The sequence below is a fragment of the Ochotona curzoniae genome, unplaced genomic scaffold (genome assembly GCF_017591425.1).
Source record: "Ochotona curzoniae isolate NIBS_2020 unplaced genomic scaffold, NIBS_Ocur_1.0 contig_64, whole genome shotgun sequence".
Taxonomy (NCBI): Eukaryota; Metazoa; Chordata; class Mammalia; order Lagomorpha; family Ochotonidae; genus Ochotona; species Ochotona curzoniae.
The window spans coordinates 9,170,601-9,191,035 of record NW_024466502.1 but is presented as its reverse complement, the minus strand read 5'-3'; the positions used below and the strand labels follow the sequence as shown (position 1 = coordinate 9,191,035).

Here is a 20,435-nt window from a genome sequence, read left to right as displayed (position 1 = left end):
CCACAAAGGCTGAGGCTGGATGGGGTTGAAGCCAGGGGCCCAGAACTGCATCTGGTCTCGCATGTGGAAGCAGGGACCTAACTACTTGGGCCGGCATCTGCTGAGTCCCAGGTGCACTAGCTGAGGTTGAGCAGGAAGCAAATAGCTAGGACTTGAACTGGCCCTGCAGTATGAGACGGGATGTGGCCATCCCAGCGGCAGTCACTGGCCAGGCTACAAAGCCTGCCCCCTCAAGTTCTATGTATTTGAACGATTTTTTTTTGTCACTGCTTCCTTCACCTTCACATGACTGCACTAGTGGGGTGAGCCCAACTAAAACCAGAAATTCAGAATTCCATCCTGCTTCCCACCTGCTGTCTCCCAGGCTGCACATGAGACAAAGACCAGAACTGGGAGCTGAGCTGGGACTTGAGCTGGGCATGGGTTTGCGTGTTTCAGTGGTGTCAACTCAGGCTGCCCAACTCAGGGTGTTTGTTTTAACTAAACTAGGTCATAAGAGATCTCAAATGCTATTGGTGTAACAATTTTGAAACCCCCATGATGTAAACTCAAGAATAATTTTAGGTTCTGATTGTGGACTGAATATAACACAGCTCCAAATCTTAAGTGCACAAAGTGAGGCTGCATCCCCCTTGGTCATAAGAGTAACCTTAAGGAAAGGAACAGTAACTTATCTGAGCATAATTGCACTAATGAAAGAATTGCAGAGAATGTTTGTATGGTGTCACAGTTTTGCTTCTCTTTTACGTCTTGTGTAAGTCTCAAGCTGTGTTTTCAGCAGAATGCACGCATACAACACAAAGTCAACTGGAATTCATCAAAAGTGAGTATTACAGACCTGTGTTGTGGTCACTAGGTTTTTATTTTCCCAAACAGCATCCTTAGCTAATGGTTGGGCACAGATGGAGGGGTAAATTGTCAGACTTAGCATTTTTCGTTTCTGTGTCAGCAGTAAGTAGCCACTGCCGAAGTCCAGTGAGCGAGCACTTAGGGGACAGCTTGTGAGGAGAGGTGTACAGAAGTGACGTTGATGGCATGGACATGCGCGTGGGTTCTAAGGAAGGATAAAAATAACCAACAGGAAGTTGTACTGTGTGAAAGTGATTTGTGTGCCACTGTGGACTTTTCATAACTCAAAATTGGGCTAATGTCTCAGGGTACATCATTCTTTGGAAAAAGTCCATTTTCGTTGTGAGGAATTTTTCTCATTGTGGTTTCTGTTCCCTGAAGAGAAGTGTTTAGTGACTGCTTGTGTTTTTGTAGCTTTCCAGTTATTTTTTGCTTCTGGTTGTCAGGTTGTCAGAATCTGCCCCAGGCCATCCTTGTTGGCCTTGTGGTTTGAATTCCTTGCTGTGAACTCAGAATCTGTGGCTGTGCTCACTGCTGAGCCCTCTGGTGCCCTGCTTCACGAGTGTCCGTGTGCTCACAGCTGCTTGTCTTGGGGGACCTGGCATGTTATTACCTGAACTTGGAACTCCCATGCCAGTCAGGGAATGGAGGGATGAATCTCAGACTCGCCCACAGATTCAGGTCTGGAATAATCCTTGGATTTGAAGTGTCTGTTGTGACTGCTGCTTCTCTGTCTTTCCCAGGGCTGTTAACACAGGCCGCTGTTCTCTGTGGCTTCTGCACCTTCTCTGGACAGACGCGGGCTTGTGGGTTAGGTTCAGCCCCGACTCTTCCTCCTGGAACAGCTTGAGTGGTGTCTTCTGTCTTTGTTTGGCCTTAAAATCCAGTCTCAACTCCAGGCAGTTGTGTCTAGGCCAAATCAAAGTCCTGAAGCACCCCCTTGCTTCCCTTTCTTTGTTCCTGATGCTTGCTTTATTGCTTAAAATGTTTGGCATACAAAAGAGGGGTGAGCGTACTGAAATGGGCCCCGTGTCTCAGCAGCGCTCAGCTTGACCTGTGATCTGCTCATGCCCGCCTTGTTTTCTCTGTATCCTGAATTCCCGTTACCTGATTGCTGTGCGTAGACTCTGACTGCTTTCTGGGGTGTAAAACAAACAGCAGACATGTAGGGCCAGGGGGCACATGTGTTCCCAAAATCCTGCTGGAAATTTTAGTGGGATTGCATTGACTCTGTAAATCAATTGGTGAAGAACATATATTTTTAAAACATTGAGTATTCTAATTCAGGACTATGAAATATCTTTATCTATATATATATATATATAAAAGATTTATTTTTTATTTTTATTGGAAAGGCGGATATACAGAGAGGAGAGACAGAGAGGAAGATCTTCCGTCCGATGATTCACTCCCCAAGTGAGTGCAATGGCTGATGCTATGCTGATCCAAAGCCAGGAGCCTCTTCCGGGTCTCCCACGCGGGTGAAGGGTCCCAAAGCTTTGGGCCGTCCTCGACTGCTTTCCCGGGCCACAGGCAGGGAGCTGGATGGGAAGTGGGGCTGCTGGGATTAGAACTGGCGCCCATGTGGGATCCCTGGCGTGCAAGGTGAGGACCTTAACCACTGCGCCATCGCGGGGCGGGGGGACAGCCCCATTTATAAGCAAATCAGTGGGTGCTTTGGCCAAGTCTAAATTGCCCACTGAAGAGAAACAGAGAGGCAGAGAGAGAGAGACAGAGGTAAGAAGGAAGAAGCAAGGTTAAGAGGAGAGAGATACAGCAGAATTTCCAGTAGCAGGCCAGGCTAAAACCAGGAGTCGGGGACTGCATCCCTGTCTCCCAGGTGGGTTAGTAGGCACTCCAGTACTTGGGCCACCTTCCACTGCCTCTGCAGGTGCATTACCAGGGAGCTGCATCGGGTATAGAGCAGTCAGCCGTCAGCTGTCACTGTGGTGCAAGGTGCTGGCGTCGTCATCAGGAGCAGCCTAAACCACTGCACCACAGCACCGTGCCAGTCATCCTGCTTTTAAATTTTCAATGCTTCTTTTTTATTTTATAAGTATTAATTTTTGGCATTCTGTTTTGTTTCATGGGTATATTATTTTTACCTCTCTCATGTTATTAATATTCCCCTCCCATAAAGTTTTCATTTTTCTGCATAGTTCCTGTTTCTGCATAGTTCCTTTTTGAAAGATTTATTTAGTTATTTGAAAGGCAGGGGCAGGGATGGAGGGAGGGGGAGAGAGAGAGAGAGAGAAAGAAAGATCTTCTATTTGCTGGTTCACTCCCCAAATGGCTGCAGAAGCTGAGGCTGGGCCAGGCTAAGCCAGGAGCCCAGAGCTGCTTCTAGGGTCTCTCATGTAAATGCAGGGCATGTGAGCCATCTTCCTCTGTCTCCCAGACATGTTAGTAGGAAGCTGGATCAGAAGTGAAGCATCCAGATCTTCAGGCCCCGAGTTCCTTTATACCCCTTGTTTTCTGTCCCTGATATAGGGGTCCTGGAGCCTTTGTCTGTTGGTCTGCATTTCAATTCTGGCTTATGTGAAACCTGCTTCAAGTCTGCTCAAGGGTCGGAGCACTGTGGCTTTACTGTAGAGTCCCTAGGGTGGGCTGGTTACTTGGGAATGGCCAATGTTAGCATCTGTGAACATTAAAGTCTTCGCCCTGGAATTTGTCCGTTCTCTAGGGCATATACTCTGCTACCTGCAGGATCTAAGTCTGGTATTTCAGTGTTGTATATGTAAACTTTCACTTGAGCATGCTTGTTCTGGTTTACATTCCTAGCTGTGGGAGTGAGTGTTCAGCTTTCAAGACATTCCATTTTTCCATTTCCCTCATCTGCTGGGGACCAGGAGGAGAGGCAGCAAGAGGTGTTTTCCAGCCCCAGCACCCGGTCCTGCAGGTCTCCCAACACCAGCTGTGTGTTGCATGATTCGATTCTGCCCCTGGCCACCTGGGGCTAGCTGGGATCCCACAAGTCAAAGAGCCCAATCTTGACAGACTGCCCCGACCTCATATACCAGTCTCACTTATCAGACTGCATGACCACTTACAAATTAGCACTCCCCACCTCACCCCCTTGAGAACTTGCTGGAAAAGCTCATAAAACTCAGGCAGGCTTGAGGAGGGCTCGCAGGCTTGTTCTGGGGTATATAGTTCAGGGCAGCAGGGCCTGGGAAACCTATGTGGACTGACAGAGCTGCCAGCCCAGCTGGTGGGCACAGCACCCTGCAAACACCACCTGAGGTCTTTGGCCCAGAAGCTCAATGTCCAGCCTCCCCTTATCACCTCCTGGAGGAGGGCAGCTGGCACAGACTGCCAGTTCTCCCTGCATGCATGTGACCCTGCCTGCTCTCTGGGACCCTCTAGGGTGTACCCTGTAACCTCATTAGTGCTGTTTCTGGTGTGGTCAGAGGGCAGGCACACTTCTAATGCTCAGGAAATTCTAATTTTTTTCTTTTTAAGCTTGTTTTGTTTTTGTTGGAAAGGCAAGGAGGAGAGACAGAGAAAGATCTTCCATCTGCTGGTTCAGTCCCCAAGTGGCTGCAATGCCTGGAGCTGAGCCATTCCAAAACCAGGAGCCAGGAGCTTTTTTGGGTCTCCCACATGGGTAGGATCCCAGGGGCTTGAGCCATCCTCAACTGCTTTCCCAGGCCATAAGCAGGAAGCTGAATGGAAAGTGGAACAGCCAGGACTTGGACCGGCAGCTGTATGAGATACTGGGACTGCAGGCATCAAGCTGTGCCATTAACTGGTTAATGCCGGCTCGCTTGTGAATTTCAAAGTTTAAGGTGCAATGCAACAATAGTGTTGTAAGACATGCACATAGTGGTGGCTGGGGTTCCAGTCCTGACGCCTGTTATCCATACTGGAGCAACCAGGTTCTGTGGCCTGCTGGGCATTGAGGTTGTTCAGGTTGCTTCTTCCGTTTCACCATTGCTGGTTAGGTGTTTGACTCTCTTGGGTTTGCCATGTTTGTTACCACTGTACTTCTGTTTTCGAGCTTAGAAAGCTTTTGTGATTGTCACCTCATCTTTGTGGATTAGTGCCTCTAAAAATATTTTTAATGTCAGTCTTGTGAAGTCTCAGGAGAAAACAAGAGAAGATAAATATATATGCTCAATTTATCTTTATTGCTCATAGCAAATATGTATGTTTGGGGGGTGGTGATGTGTTTGAAGAATTTTGAAATTGTGAAATGGAATTATTTCTCAGTAAATTATCCTAAGTTACCTCTATTAGTGCTCACAAGCTTTATTATTGGGGTCCCTCGTCCCGCAAGCAAGACCCCGATATGGTAAAGATTCTTTGAAAAGTTTATTGCTTAAGACTTCTAGCGTTGTGGCAAAGTGAAAGCAGTTACAGCACTTGTAAGATTTATTACAGTAAAGCAAAAGCAGCCTAGTGCTAGTGATAGCCTTGAAGTAATAGCGATAGCTCTAGCTCTAGCCTTGAAGGCGCCTGGGAGAATCTCTTGCTTAACTATTTTTTACCCAGACCTTTTTACGTTACACAAACCAATCCATACACAGCTACTCACATCATGTGGCAAGCACACCAATCATGACTTAGGTCACATAGCTTCCCTGCGTGCTCGGCCCAATCCTCAGTAACTTCCCAAGACCTGTTTACCACCTTTGTGCCACGAAGCAAAGGTCAACAAGTGCCATCTTTGAGGCACGGCTCCACTCTCCACACTTTATTTTTAAGGTCATTTTGCATTGTGCCACTCACAAACAGTATTCTGCTCACATGGGCTTTGAATCCCTGTGCTCTGTTGGATTATTCCCTGGACTGTTTCCTGGGTCTCTTAGTATCTCAGTCAATGTCATTTAACCACTCTTGCCCAGTCCTGCCAATCATGAGCGTCTCTTCAGGCTCATTCTTGGTTTCTTTGCAAACTGTATTTCTATTCCCTCTGCATCTAGGGACAAGGTTGGTCACGTGAGCTTGCTTGGTCTTAAGCTGTGTCAGTTCTCCTTTCTGCACATATCCAGTCCCAGCCAGGTAAATGTCCTGATGGACTCACCATCAAAGGATGTGTCTTCCCGATGGGCAGATTGACTGTGCTTGGTCTGCTTTTCTCATTTCGCCTCCTCACACCTGCAGGACCAAGCTCTCCAGGCAGAACACAGATGATTCACAAGGCTCAGAACCAAGTGTTACAGCTTCACCAGCATTGGTTTGTGGGCCAATTTAGTGATATAGATCTATTTAAAACAATCAGTCACTGATACCGATTGTCATTCTTCATGTCCAACTTGCTGTTGGTTCACAGCGTTAGCTGTGGTGGCAGAGTTGATTGTGGCTTGGGTGCCTGGGCCCAGCAGCAGCACCCCTCGTGTGTGCTCATCTCCATACCAACTGCTGGAGCATTTTTCAAGGGATGTGGGTACTGTGGGCAGAGTCAGCAGTGACAGTTAGCTTTCTAAATTATGTACTCCTCTGGTTTGAACTTCAACCTGTTAAGTCAGCATTGAAAAGCTTGAAAGATGGTTAGTGTTTCTACCTCCAGGGTGAAGTGAAAGTTCAGCATCAGGATAGAGCCCGAGGGCTCCTGATCCAGTGCTCACTCTGATATGTTCGGAGTAGCAGGCTAAGCACATTGCATTTAGATGTCTTCTCGCCTTTAATTTTTTTATCTTAAAAAAGTCAAAGCTGTGGCTGTTACACCTGCTTTACTGATGGGAAAACTGAATCTTAGAGACTGAGACCAAGCTTGCTGGCCAAGATGGAACTTTAACCTGGATCCTGGGCCCTCGCAGCCCTAGGGTGGGCGGATTTAGGGCTCCATGTATGTTTGTCTGTTTGTGAGCCCCTGCTTCTGAGAAGTGACCACACTGATGACTATGACTTCCCTTCCTTAGCAGGTCATTCAGCAATCGGTCCTTGCCCACTGCTGGGCAGCCACAGCCTTTGGATTCCGAGCACTGCACCCTCCCTGTCCTTTTCTCTTCCCTCACCCTGGCCAGCACCCTCTTCTTCCTCTTTCCTCTCCTATCACCCTTTGTCCTCTTTCTCCTTCCTGTCTATCCCTTGCACCTTTCCCTTCCAGCAACACCTCCTGGTTGGGCTGGAGCTCGTGGAGATGCTAAGTAGTATTGCACAGAGCTCATTGAGTCAGAATGGGAGCTGGGAGGTGAGAACTGGCCACCATTCGGGATCTCTGGAAGAGCTTCAGTGTCACAGGTCACAGTTCCTTATTTCTTTCTTGTATACTTTTACTGCCATAGAAATGAAGTCACATAGGAGGAGTGGTTTGCTGTTGGCCACCTCTGCTAGACCACAAGCTTTATGTGAGCAGGAGCCCAGCCAGTCTCACCCACTAAGGGAGTGTCAGTGTGCTTGTCCATGTGGGATACCGTAGCACAGCACCAAGAAGATCAAGATCCAGGCTCTGGCAGATTTTGGTGTTTGGTGAAGGCCTGCTTCCCACTTCAATATGTAGCCAAGTGTTCACTGTGCCCTTACTTGGCAGAAAGAGTTCAGAAAGAGTGAGGCAGTTCTCTGGCACAGTGGTCTAGTGGCTAAAGTCTTTGTCTTGCATGCACTAGGATTCCATATGTGCGCCGGTTCTAATCACGGCAGCCCTGCTTCCCACCCAGCTCCCTGCTCATGGCCTGGGAAAACAGTTGAGGATGTCCCAAAACCTTGGGACCCTGCACCTGTGTGGGAGACCTGGAGGAAGTACTTGACTCCTGGCTTCAGATCGGCTCAGCTTTGGCCGTTGCGGCTGCTTGGGGAGTGAACCATTGGACGGAAGATCTTCTCTGTCTCTCCTTTTCTCTGTCTATCTGACTTTGCAATAAAAATGAAGTAACTCTTTTTAAAGGAGTGTAAAATAAATAAATGAGCAATAAATTTTAAAAAAGAAATATTTATTTGAAAGGCCAAGAAAGTGCTCTCTTCCTTCTTCTTCTTTGCTCCCCAAGGGCCCACAGCAACTGAAGTTGGACCAGGCTGAAACCAGGAATCTGGAACTCTCCCTGGGTCTCCCACGTGGGAGGCTGCAGACGAGGCGGCAGGGACTCAGTTCCTGAGCCATCATCTCTTCTGCCTGCCTCTGTGTACATCAGCAGGTAGTGAAATCAAAAGCAGGCCCAGAACTGGATCCCAAATACACAGATATGGCATCCAAAGTAGCACCATAACCACTGTGCTAAAAGCCCCCTTGCCTTTTTAAAAATTTAAATGTATCTATTGCAAAAACAGAATGAGAGAAAAAGGAGAAAGAGGAAAGATTTTCCTTCTGTTGATTCTGTCCCCAAATGACCAGGACATTTGTGGCTGAGCTAGGCCCAAGCTGAAAGCTTAGTAACTAAATACTGGGTGCTAAAATCATTTATAACTAGGACACCCTTATAAACTAATCACGTTGCAAAAACCTTCCTGCCTCCCCCAATATCTGCCATCACGTTAGAGTCTCACAGTATAAATTTTGGGGACACAAACATTCAGTAGTTAGCACTTGGCTAGTATAGTACCTCCACATACTGGGGACATATGTTTGTTGGCCACATTGGTGGATGAGTTAATTGAGTAAATAAAATGAATGAAAAGTTGCCGTTCTTCTGATTTCATTCATGTTCTCAGTAGCCTGTTAACTGCTCTCTGTGCCATCATTTGCACTGCCCTGTGCCCTTAATTTTATTTCCAAAGGACATCTGGCCTTCTTTTTATTTTTTCCCCCAAGACTAATTTATTTTTATTTGAAGGATTTACAGAAAGAAACACACAGGGAGAGCTTTCATCTGGTTTACTCCCTAAAAATGACCTCAGGGGCTGGAGCTGGATTGGGCCAGAACCAGGAGTCTGGGAGCTTCTTCTGGGTCTCTCACATTGGTGTAGGGGATCAGAGACTTGAACCATCTTCCACTGCTTTCCCAGGCCACAAACGGGAAACTGGGTCAGAAGTGGAGTAGTTCTGACTTGAGCTGGTGCCTAAATGGGCTATTGGCGCCACAGATGGAGGCTTAACATACTAAGGTGTGGCGCTGGCCCCCTGACCTTGTTTCCTTACACCTTGACAAACCTTTTATGACTTCGTTCTGTCATCTTATAAAGTTGAACTTATTAATGTGGCACTTCAGTGTAGTATTCCTTCCTTCCTGTGTACTATATACACAAGCCAAATCAAATCACTGTGGCCTGTAACTCTTGTACACTTCAGGTCTCTGTGGATCGTTTTGTGTGGACGGTTCTGGTTCTAACATCCATCCTTCCCTTTTCTGGCAAACATCTGTTGAGCAAGCAAGAGTGACTTCAAGGCTGCCCTTGGATAAGGGTATGTAAAGTTGTACCCCAGCCATGGTCACCCTTCCTTTGTACCTGCAGGTGACTGTCTTTATAAGTGACAAGAAACACTTTCTACCTGGAATTGAAGTTATCTACACATATCAACCATTCTCTCAAATTGATGCTCTGGAAGAGTTAGATCTTAATCTCCTTTGTAACTCCCCTAGCATGGAGCAGTGAAAGGATTGTTTTGGGTACCAGATTTATCTGTCTAGAAATGTTATTATGCTACATACTGGTTGCTTTGGTTATTCATTTCTCTCTCTTTTTAATAAAAAATACTTATTTGAAAAACAGTGAGATAGAGAGAGAGAGAGATGTTCCATCTTCTGATTCACTCCCCCAAATGGCAACAATAGTTTAGGCAAGGATGGGCTGAAGCCAGGATCCAGAACTTGGTTCCATGTCTCCCTTGTGGGTAGCAGGGCCATATTCTGCTGCTTTTTCTAGACACATTAGCAGGGAGCTGGATCAGAAATGAACCAACCAGGACACAAGCCTGTACCTGTTTGCATGGCAGCATTGCATGCAATAGCTTTGCCTTCTATACCACAATCCCTCCCCCGTTTCAGTTACTCTTTGGTATTAATTATTAATGGCCATTTGTCTGTCTCTTCTTCCCTTTTTCTTCCCTCTTTCCATCCCAAAAGTGTTGCTGGCTGGAAAACTACAAGCATTGGATTTCAAATGTGAATTTAGTGATATTTTTTAAGCACTGAAATGTGTATTAATAAAATCATTTCCAGAATCTTAGTCATGTATAACCCATTCATTCTGACATTCTCAAAACATCTCATTTTCTCAATCAAAACTTTCTTGAATTTTTCAACTCAGTGCAGTATCAGGGTGTCTAAAACTGTGCAGCTTGGTGCTCAGTTTATGTGTCCACTGATGTGGCACTTCAAATCCTTGGAATAGCTCTGCAAGGGGGGAAATCAGTTCTGAAACCTTCAGCATGGTAAATTGGTGAGAGCAAAAACACAATGTTGGAAAATAGGTAGCAAGAGGAAGTGGCTCCTCTTCCCTCAGCCATGCATTGGACATTGTCTGGACAATGGTTAGGAAATGAGGTTGTGAATCTGTCTCATCCAGATATTGGGGATGTTTCAAGCCCTATGCCTTTCGGATCAGAGTAGAAGGTAGTGTTCCTTACCTGGAGAGCTTGTTAGTCACTTGTGAAAAGGAACCTCAGACGTTAACACTGCAGAGGTTTGCCTTGGCAGCTTTAGTGTTGTTCCCAGGACAGGTTTACTCTACCCTGATTTTAGAGTCAAGACTGTCACCCAAAGGTTATTTGAAGCCATATGAGCAGTGTTTTCATTGAATATGAGACAGTGACAGTTACCTAAGCTTGGGTTTTCTCAGCCCTGGCACCTGTGACATTCTGGCTGCACAGCTCTGACGTGAGGGGTTGTCCTGGACACTGCCGGTTTTCTGCTTCCTCGCTTCCTATCTAGTAATTACTGGTAGCCCCTCCCCTAGTCATGACAACTCAGAATGTCTCCAGATGTTGCCAGATGATACTCTGAGGGTGTAACCACTCCTGATGGGGACGGTGCCTAGCACAGTTGCCAGGTGATGAGGAACCTGGAAGCAGCTGGCCTCCACCCTTGAAGGACCCAGGCCTGTGAAGCTTATGAGAGCTCTGGAGCAGGGAGAATATTTCTAGTAGTTGACTGAAATAACACTGGTTGGGGGCTATTAGTAAAAATGGGTTTCAAAGAAGCTTAACATCTGTTTTCATTTCTGCTTTTCTAAGTTGCTTTGCTACTCAATTCCTTTATTTTAGCTATCTTCCGCTTGGGACTTAAAATGTTTGAGTATGTCAAAATTTCCAGTCTAATAGGAAATATGCTTGTTCAGACAAAAAATAAAATAATAAGTGTTGGGACTGAGATGACATGAGAAATGTGCTGCTCGTTAAGTCAGACTCAGGTGCCAGCAAAGGCGATAACATAACCGTGAAGGGAACTACAAGTCTACTTGTGTTCAAGATTCACTTCCTGTGCTTGTTTATCATTGGAAAGTTGCACCTTGTGTAAGATTTTAGATTTAGATCATTGTGTTAATCTAAGAAAAAAATTTCAAAATGCTAACTCTGTTAGCAACCATAGCAAAATATTTAGTATACACACACAGAGGTATCTCATAACTCTCTTAAAATACTTATTTGCCTAATGTTTTGTTGCAGGGTGTGAGCGAGATCACACCAGACATGTCTAAGGTTTATTAAGGAGTCTTTATTAACCAAGCTTGGTGATAACAGAGTATACTAGAAATAGCAAATCACAAGTCCATGTGGCAATCCAACCAATCGTAATCCTACCAAACATAATCCAGAGAGGAACAAATGGTCATTATCCTTAAGTCCATCCATTAAGTTGAAGACCATGTTCCAGCTTTTCCAACAATATAAATTATCCCAAAAGACATGCAATGAATAACCTGGACGCACATACAAAGCTGCAGACATTCCCCTTTCCCTGGCTTCTCTGCCCACAATCCATCACTGCTAGGCCTCACCTCTCCTGGAACTCCTGATAGTACACAAACCAGAAAAAACATTACTATATCCATTGTCCAATCTAAGCAGTTCTCAGGGACCATGCTCAGGGGATTACCTATCCTGGGTCAGCCAACAGTCTAGGTGCTAGAGTAACTGAAGCACCTGTTGTAGGCTAAGGAGTTGATTAGTGCTCGTAGGGATGGGCAGGAACAGGAACTCGGTTTGTAGCTAAAACACCTAGACTAATTGGACATCTGCATCCAATATCCTGGCCAGATTAGGATGTGGGGGGAGTGGTTGAGGATGGAATTCCATTGCTGTTAGGACCCACCTTCAGGACAGAGAGTAGGGGACACAACCAAATTTCATTTGCCTGCTGTCAAGGGGTGCTGGCTGTCACTGGCTGCACCCCATAACAATTTCATATTGGCTTACAGGATGTAAGAATCTGAGGACAGCCTGGCCTACATGGCTTTTAGCTAGCTATCTTCACAGCATTTAGGGACTGGGCATTTAGGGACTTAAGATTTGTTGTATAAAAAATAATCAGGCCAAGGATATGTTCATTAATAACAACAGTGAGGAAAAAAAATTTTAGTATGGGGCAACTTTATAAAATGCTAATGTTGTACGCTTCTCTTCTCTTTTTTTTTTGGAAGGTAGAATTTACTCTTCAGAAATGTTAATAAATAAATAAGTAAATGTATATTGAAGCTTTTGCACTGTAGAACTTTGTCTTGCACATGTTCCAGGTATTTACAGCAGTGTGTGGCAAGAGTAGATAGTTGATTGAGTCACTGGGTGACAGCCGCTGAAGCAGCCAGGGAGCAGGGGTGGAAACTCCTCTTGTCTGACTCATGGTTGAGATCCTTCCCTCTGGGCAGCTGGAAAGTTCATGGTTAGTAGCAGTCACTGACCTGGAAGTTAAGGGGTATGTCCACACCTTAATGGAAGCTTGCCCTGTGTATTTTCAACCACAGTGACAGAAGTGTTGGTAAAAGCAAATGTCAGTGTCCAGAGACAACTGTTTCAATGGCATCCAAATGCTGCTGCTAAAACAAGAGTCGCACACTCCATGACACTCCCTTTGTTAGCTGTTCCTTACACTTCAATGTAATGCACAGAGGTAACCCTCTGATTTCCCTTCATTAGCTCTCCAGGACTGCCATTTGGGAATTAAATGTTTTAAAAATTGTACTGCCCCATCAGGCAGAGTGGCAGAGCTGAGTGCTCCAGTTCTGGAGCTCCGAGCATGCACCCAGAGCTCTGTCTGTGACCTGGCCACACCAGTCCGCAGCCCGTGTGTAGGAGCTGACCTGCATGAGCACCAAGCCAAGCCAGGAGTGCCTGCAAGTCCTGCTTCCCTGCAGGTCTCAGTTCCTAGTCCCCACGCCCTGCCCAGAGAGTGTGACTGGAGCTCACAAGTGATGTCTGGATTTTGTGCTCAGTGTCTGGATTCACTGCTTCTGGGTAGATGAGTGTCAGGTGTTGCTCTGCCCAGATGGTGTGACTCGAGCTCACACATGTAGTTATGTCTTCAGTGTCATTGCTTTCTGGGTAGGCCAGTGTCAGGTGTCGCTCATGGGGCCTCTGTCACCACCAGCCACCTTGTGTAGGATTTCCCTGAGACCTGTTGAAACTCCCTTCCCCTGTGGCCTTAGCTCAGGAGTCTGGCCACTGTGCATCCTCTGTTCATGAGATTGGGTTGCTGCAGCTGACAGGTTAACAATGGCAACTTTTCCAGTTCTTTCTGAATCCATTCCTGAATTTCTACTTCCACCCTGAAATAATCAAAGAGTGGGAATGTGTTAGTGGCTATTCTTGTCCTTTGAAAAAAATGTCAAAGATGCACAAATACAGGGGAACCATGTTAGTACTACCTTGCACCTGTCAGCGTGCCAACAATTTGTCTAACACACAAGCTTCAGATAATTTGATAGCCATGCCCCCAGTGAAGCACTCTTCAATACTTTTTGTTTTGCTATTAGCTTTTAAAATTTTATATGATTAAAGCTTATAGTATCACTTAACTTTGCACCTCTCTTCACTGGGTTGCTCCCCAAATGGCTACAGCAGCCAGAGCTGGGACAGGTGGAAGCTAGGAATCCGGCCCTCTATTCATGTTTCCCAAGTGCACTTCAGGAGCCCTGAGTACTTGGCCATCATCCTTTGCCTTCACATGTGCATTAGCAGGGAGCTGGATTGAAAGCTGAGGAACTGGGGCTTGAACCAGGGCTTTGATTTGGAATGTCAGGATGCCGGCATCACAGGTGGTAACTTAACACATGGCACTACAATGCCTATGCCGGGACTGCTTCCATTTCTTGTCATGTGGGTGACAGAATTGTGGGATTTATGTCTTTTTCACAGTGATTCTTTAAACAAAAACATTAGCATTCAATTCATGATGTTATCCTTGCCCTGGCTTCCTTGTAAGTGAGGAAACTTAGCAGTAATACATGAGATGCAAATATGTTCATTGTTGTCTTGAGTAATAATACCTGGCAGGCCAGGACATGATAATATGAGTTGTTTATTTTTATAAACACAAATGTGGACAGTAGTTTTGTATGTTTTCACTGTGTATCAAAAGAAAAGCAGATGTTTCTCTTTATGACTTGAGGGGAATTTGTGGACCTGCTGCCCTCAAGCAGTGGAACTCATCAGAATGTTACTCTCTTTTTCAGAGTAAGATGTAGACCTTTTGTAGCCTCCATGTAGTTTCACTCTGACCTACCTTTTTCTTCTCAAACCTGCATGGGAAAACTCATTCTTAAAAGATATAGAAACTGGAGATAAATGTTCTCACACGCTGAGAAAACTGATAGAGGCCAGTGAAAATGAAGTTCTTTGTTGGAATCACTTATGGTAGGGCAAACATGGGACAGAAAGGGCTAGGGCTCCTGGCCACACAGAATGGCTTGCACTTGAGTCACATAGATGTAAGGATTGCTAACAATGAGAAGTGACATAGGAAGTGTGCAAATAAAGAGAAAGAGTTGGCCTCTAGCATGTTTTGCTTTTTTAAAATTATTATTTGAAAGGCACAATGACAAAGACGGAGTGAGATCTCCTGTCTGCTGGCCCACTACCCAGTGTCCTCATCTGCCAGGGCTAGACCAAGTAGGAGCCAAGAACCTGGAACTCCATCCGGGTCTCCCACATCAGGGGCAGGGGTCCAAGCACTTGAGCCATCATCTGCTGTTTTCCAGAATGCGTTGGCACAGAGCTATCCTCAACTGTGTTCCCAGGCCACAAGCAGGGAGCTGGATGAGAAGTGAGCAGCCGAAACGGGAACCAGCGTCCATATGGGATCCCAGCACATGCAAAACTAGGATTCAGTCACTAAGCAACCGCACCAAGCCCTGAGGACATAACTCTTATGTTGTTTCTTATTTTCGCTTTGAAAGGCACAGAGACAGAGATGACCCATCTGCTGGTTATCTCCTCAACTGCCCTGCATAGGCAGAATAAGGCTAGGACTAAGCCAAGCAGGAACCCAGAACTCAGTTCAGATCTCCTATGCATATGACAGGGATCCAAGCCCTTCACTTGTTCCCTGCTGCCTCCCTGGCTGTGCATTAGCAGGAATGTGGATTGGAAGAGAAGTATTCCGACGTTGAACCACACACTCTGGTGTGGGATGCGAGTACTTCAGGTGAGCACTTTACTGCTGCCTTGAAGCTCCACAGTTTTTTCCATCATACAGCTGGAGCAATGCAGAAGTTTCTGTAAGTTGGAATGTGCATTAAGAGATAAAGAAGTTGAAGTAGTCATATACTCCTTTTTCGTATGTGGAAGGAAATGTAAAAGCAAGTAGTATTCATATTATCAACACTAAACTTCCCTTTTAGTGAAAGAAATCCAGACGTTAAACTGACATCCTAGCTCTTGATGTGTTTCCCATGGTCAGTGTTTTAGTGCCAAGCATGTGGGAGTTCCCTGTTGCTGCTCCGCAGATTATGCTATACACAAATATAAATCACAATTCTGCCAGATGCTAATTATGCAGATCACTGGGCATCCTCAGCTAACGTCCAGTGACCTGTAAACAACACGTTTTTCAGCATCGTCTGTGTCTGGGCGTGGCCTCAGAGCTGTCCAGAGTGGACTAGAAAATGGTCAAAGTCAGTGTCACTGTTCCAGTGGAGTTTGTTGTGGTTGTGGGATGCAAGAATAATGCTCGTGACATACTACACCCTGAACTCTATAGGCTGTGTAAGCTGATCAAAAGGTTGCAAATGGTCTGGCCTAATTTCACTGACAAGAAAGCTGAAGTCTAAAGAGACTCAAAGACTGGATAGCAAGTGAGCCAGAGCTGCAGCATCCAAGCCAGAAGCTGGACACTGGTCTCAGGCAGCAGGGCTCATGCCTCCTTTTGTAAGATAATATATGTCCAAGTTACAGCCACATGGCGTAGACTGTGAGCCAACTAAGTCAGGGGAAAGGAAGCGGGGGTGTGTTCGTGTCCTCAAAGAATTAGAAGAGGTCTGCTTTGGATGCAAGTGTAAGTATTAGTAGAGGAAAATCAGATTGATCTAAGCAGTGGGAACCAGGTATCTGCTTAAGGGACAGAGACAGAGCCCACCAGACTAACTATAAAACTACATATTGGGCAATGAAGAGACTTGAAAATGCAAGAGAGGAACTTGAACTTGATGTGGTTGACCACAGGGAGCTGTTCTCTGTCCTTGTGCATGAAATGAGACAATGAAAGCGGGATTAAGGAAGATGAATTGATTCTAGGAGAACCCGGATAGTGTCTGCATTTTGCTTACACTCTGTGCATTGGTATTTTTCACTCCACTACAATCAGACACTAACAAATCTGAATAGGGCAGCTTACCTCGGCAGCTACAGGTGAAGCCTGGGATCTGAGCCTCTGGCTGAATAAATGTGTGTCTTGTTTCCTGTGTGTCCAACACGGGAGGGTGCAGGATGAGAGACAGAGGTCAGTACATGCTCATTCATGCTCCCACCCTCAGGACAGGTCCTGGTCCTGTGGCAGGATAAGAATTAGGTGGACTGTCCATCACTACTCTAACGCTTCAGCCTGGGAGTGACTTACATCACCCCAGCTGTCCCTCAGCTCATTAGCCAGAAGTAGTCATATGCCCCCACCCAGGACATTTAAGGATTATTTGGTGAGCCGTAAGTACCTCTTGGAGGGTGCTGCAAGGGACACATATTTCCACTTGCTCAAGAAAGAAAATAGGGCAATGAAGAGTGCATAACCCAGAGTGACACTACCAGAGTCCATGTGTAGCCCCCGCCACTCGCCAGCTGTGCCACCTGGGGCAGGTCGCTCCGCTTCATTGAACCAGAGTTGTATGGTCTATGAAAAAGGGATAGTAAATAGGAAAATCTCATAGAATTATTGTGAAGCTTGAGGGAGCTTATGTATGTGACATGCCAGCAAGTGTTTATTGTTGGCACTGCCATTAATTTTACTGTTGGTTTCCGGTACAGCACCCTAAAGGAAGGCAGAAATTTCTGATCCAGTTGAGAGACTCAGAGAGACAGAAAGACTATAGATGATTGAGGTGAGTGAGGCCAGAGTCTGCACAGGGAAACAAAGGACAAAGCCAAGATCCTACGGAGATGCGGGCCAGGTCCTGCTCCCTGCTGAAGTCTGTACCTGAGAGGATTATGAGAGAGCTGCAGTGTGTGAGGCAAGCCACTGACCTGAGTCAGCTCTGATGATGGGGAGAGTCCAAAACATAGGAAGTGGAGCCAGGGCATCCAGGCTAGAGGGCAAACTGGAACTAGCTCTTGATGAATGTAGTTTTGGGTTTTTTTTTTTTTAAAGGTTTATTTTGTTTTAATTGGAAAGGCAGATTTACAGAGAGGAGAGACAGAGAGAAGGTCTTCCGTCCACTCATTGACTCGCTGATGACTGTAGTGGCCAGAGCTGAGCTGATCTGAAGCTGTGAACCAGGAACTTCTTCTGGGTCTCCCACATGGGTGCAGGGTCCCAAGGCTTTGGGCCATCCTTTGTTGCTTTGCCAGGCCACAAGCTGGAGCTTTTTTGGAAATAGAGTACCTGGGAGATGAACTGGTACCCAGATGGGATGCAGGTAGCACAGGGTGTAGGATTAGCCTGTTGAGCCACAGTGCTGGCCCCAGTGAACTTGTAATGAATGGTAGTATCTGAGTGTTCTGAGTCAGGTCTAGGACACCAGGGCAGATGTTTGGGGTTAAATCCCAGCTCCAGGGTCCAACATTGTGTCACAATGAGTTAAGCCAGTGTTTGTGACACCTAGTGTCTCATAGTAAAAGCCCAGTTTGAGCCCCAACTTCTGCTTGTGATGCAGCTCCCTGCTAATGTGCCTGGGAAGGCAGTAGGTGGTTCCTAAGTCCTTGGGTCCCGGAACTCATGTGGGAGACCTGAGTGGGCTTCCTGGCTCCTGGGTCTGGCTTGGTTTAGTCCTGGCTGTTGCCACCTCTTGAAGAGTGAAGTAGCAGATAAAATAAAATTTTGTATCTCTCGGTTTCTCTAGTTTTATCTCTTTGTCACTCTCCCTTTCATAAGAATTAGTCTTTACATTGTTTTAAAAATAAATTCCAATTTCACCATGTCACATTACATGTGAAGTTTCACACATATAATTTAGCACCTTAAAATATTTTGTTTTGCTAAGAACTCAGGTGCTTCACAAATATTTAGAATAGTGCTAATAATGGTACAAAACACGTTCTGTTCAATTAAATGAGTATTTGAGAACTTCCCATGTTGTAGTTTCTGTGTATATGACAGATGAGGTCTTTGTACCCATTTAGTTCATGGCCTAGTTCAATCTGTAATCCCCCTGTTGCATGTCATTATCTATTTAAGTGGCATATTGGCTGTTCTATAAAATGACACACTGAAGCCATCTGAAAAATTTTTGGCATCTACATGATTCTGCTCTGTCTTCCTCATGGTGAGAACTTAGTGATGGGATTATGTCCCTATAGTAGCCTCTGGTTTACTAGTTACCTTTCCTGGAACTGGGTTTCTTTAAAAAGCATGGATAACACCATTTGCTCATCCTGGAAGGAAGGCATCACAAATAGCGGAGCTGGTGTGGTGTAATCCTGAGCTCACCCAGCACGTGTGCTGCCGTTTCCTGCATCTGATATCTGCTCTCTGCTGCCCATGCTAGTCCACGCCATCACTTGGTTTGACTAAATAACTTTGCTTTGAGAATGTTTTCCAAGTAAGCAGATGATTCTTTTAGAAGTAAAAAGTATGAAAGAGATAATTATTGTTGGTGATAACTGTCTGCGTCCCTGTGTGACCAGTTCTGACTCTGTTGTTATTGAAGGTATTGCCGAGCCTGACTCAAGTAGTCAGTACTTGTACCCAGTGTATGAAGTGTGAGCTTACCTCCTTCATTCTGTGACAATTGACAACATTTAGCCAGCACTGTCTCTGTTACTCTTATTTCCCTACTGGTGATAGGAATATATTAGATATGAAAATAATGAAATACAAGATGGTGGGTGGGATACCCCGAAGCCAGAATGTGGCTTGATGAATGGAATAGACAAGTGGGACCTTTGAAGAAGAGGGATTATCTGAGTTTAGGGAACAGACTTCAGAAAAAGACAAAATTTGCTTGAAGATAGTTTGTCTATGGTTTTTATGTGGATTGGTGTCATAGGACAGGGAGGAGGCAGAAAATAAAGCAGTTTAAAAAATATGTTACTGGGCCCGGCGCAGTGGCGCAGTGCTTAAGGTCCTCTCCTTGCACGCACCAGGATCCCATATGGGCACTGGTTCTATCCCGGCGGCCCCGCTTCCCTTCCAGCTCCCTGCCTGTGGCCCGGGAAAGCAGTCCAGGACGGCCCAAAGCTTTGGGACCCTGCACCCACGTGGGAGACCCGGAAGAGGCTCCTGGCTTCGGATCGGCATACCATCGACCCGTTGCGCTCACTTGGGGAGTGAATCATCGGACGGAAGATCTTCCTCTCTGTCTCTCCTCTCTGTATATTTGCCTTTCCAATAAAAAAATAATACAAATAAATCTTTAAAAAAATATGTTACTAATTTATACACAGTCGAAGGCCCTTGCCTTCTTGGTGGAAGGTGCCTGAGAACGGACCTTCCATAGCACTCCCATCTGCTGTGGATGCTGTAAAGGCTGGTCACCCCTTGGCCTGTGCTCACTCAGTCACACCAGCAGGCTTCCACAAAGAGAATCTGACATGAAGGAGGCTTGCTTTCTGCATGTCTCAGGAGCCTTCACTTACAGTGCTTTCCTCAAGATGTACAGGTAACGGCCTAGGTGCCACATACTTCCAAAGGCACACAAACAAACAAACAAACAGAAACTTAGCATTTGTCTTTCCTTCTTCACTCCAGGAAGTTTGTAGACATAGCTTCTGGCTTCCACCCACATGATCTCTGCTGGTCACTGAAGTGGTAAAAACCCAGGGCTTGTTTTTGTCAGTAGCTTCATACTCAAGTGGCTCTTTGTGAAATTAAGGTAACGTGAATCTGAGAGTACTGCATCAGCCATTAAGATTGATTTTCTTACAGGATAAAAACTGAAAATTTACTTAAGAAAATAATTTAAAAGAAAATTTGAAATGTGACTCATGATATACCATTCTACATCTTTTTAACTTTCCCATTGTCAAAGTTGGTGTTTCTGCCAACAGACCTCCATATTGGGTGTAGTTTCAGAGGATGGGTGAAACGAATTTGTGCTGGCAGACAGGTGAATTATATGTGTAAACTTCATGTGTCTCATACTAAGGTATTCATATAAACAAATGTGTAATGCTGTGAAGAATCCTATGT

General features: G+C 45.6%; 1 protein-coding gene across 1 annotated transcript in view; it reads left to right on the top strand.

Annotated features, from left to right (window-relative positions):
* Positions 1 to 20,435, top strand: part of UBAC2 (UBA domain containing 2) — a 153,489-nt gene that overhangs the window by 50,836 nt on the left and 82,218 nt on the right. The gene's annotated exons all lie outside the window — the stretch shown is intronic.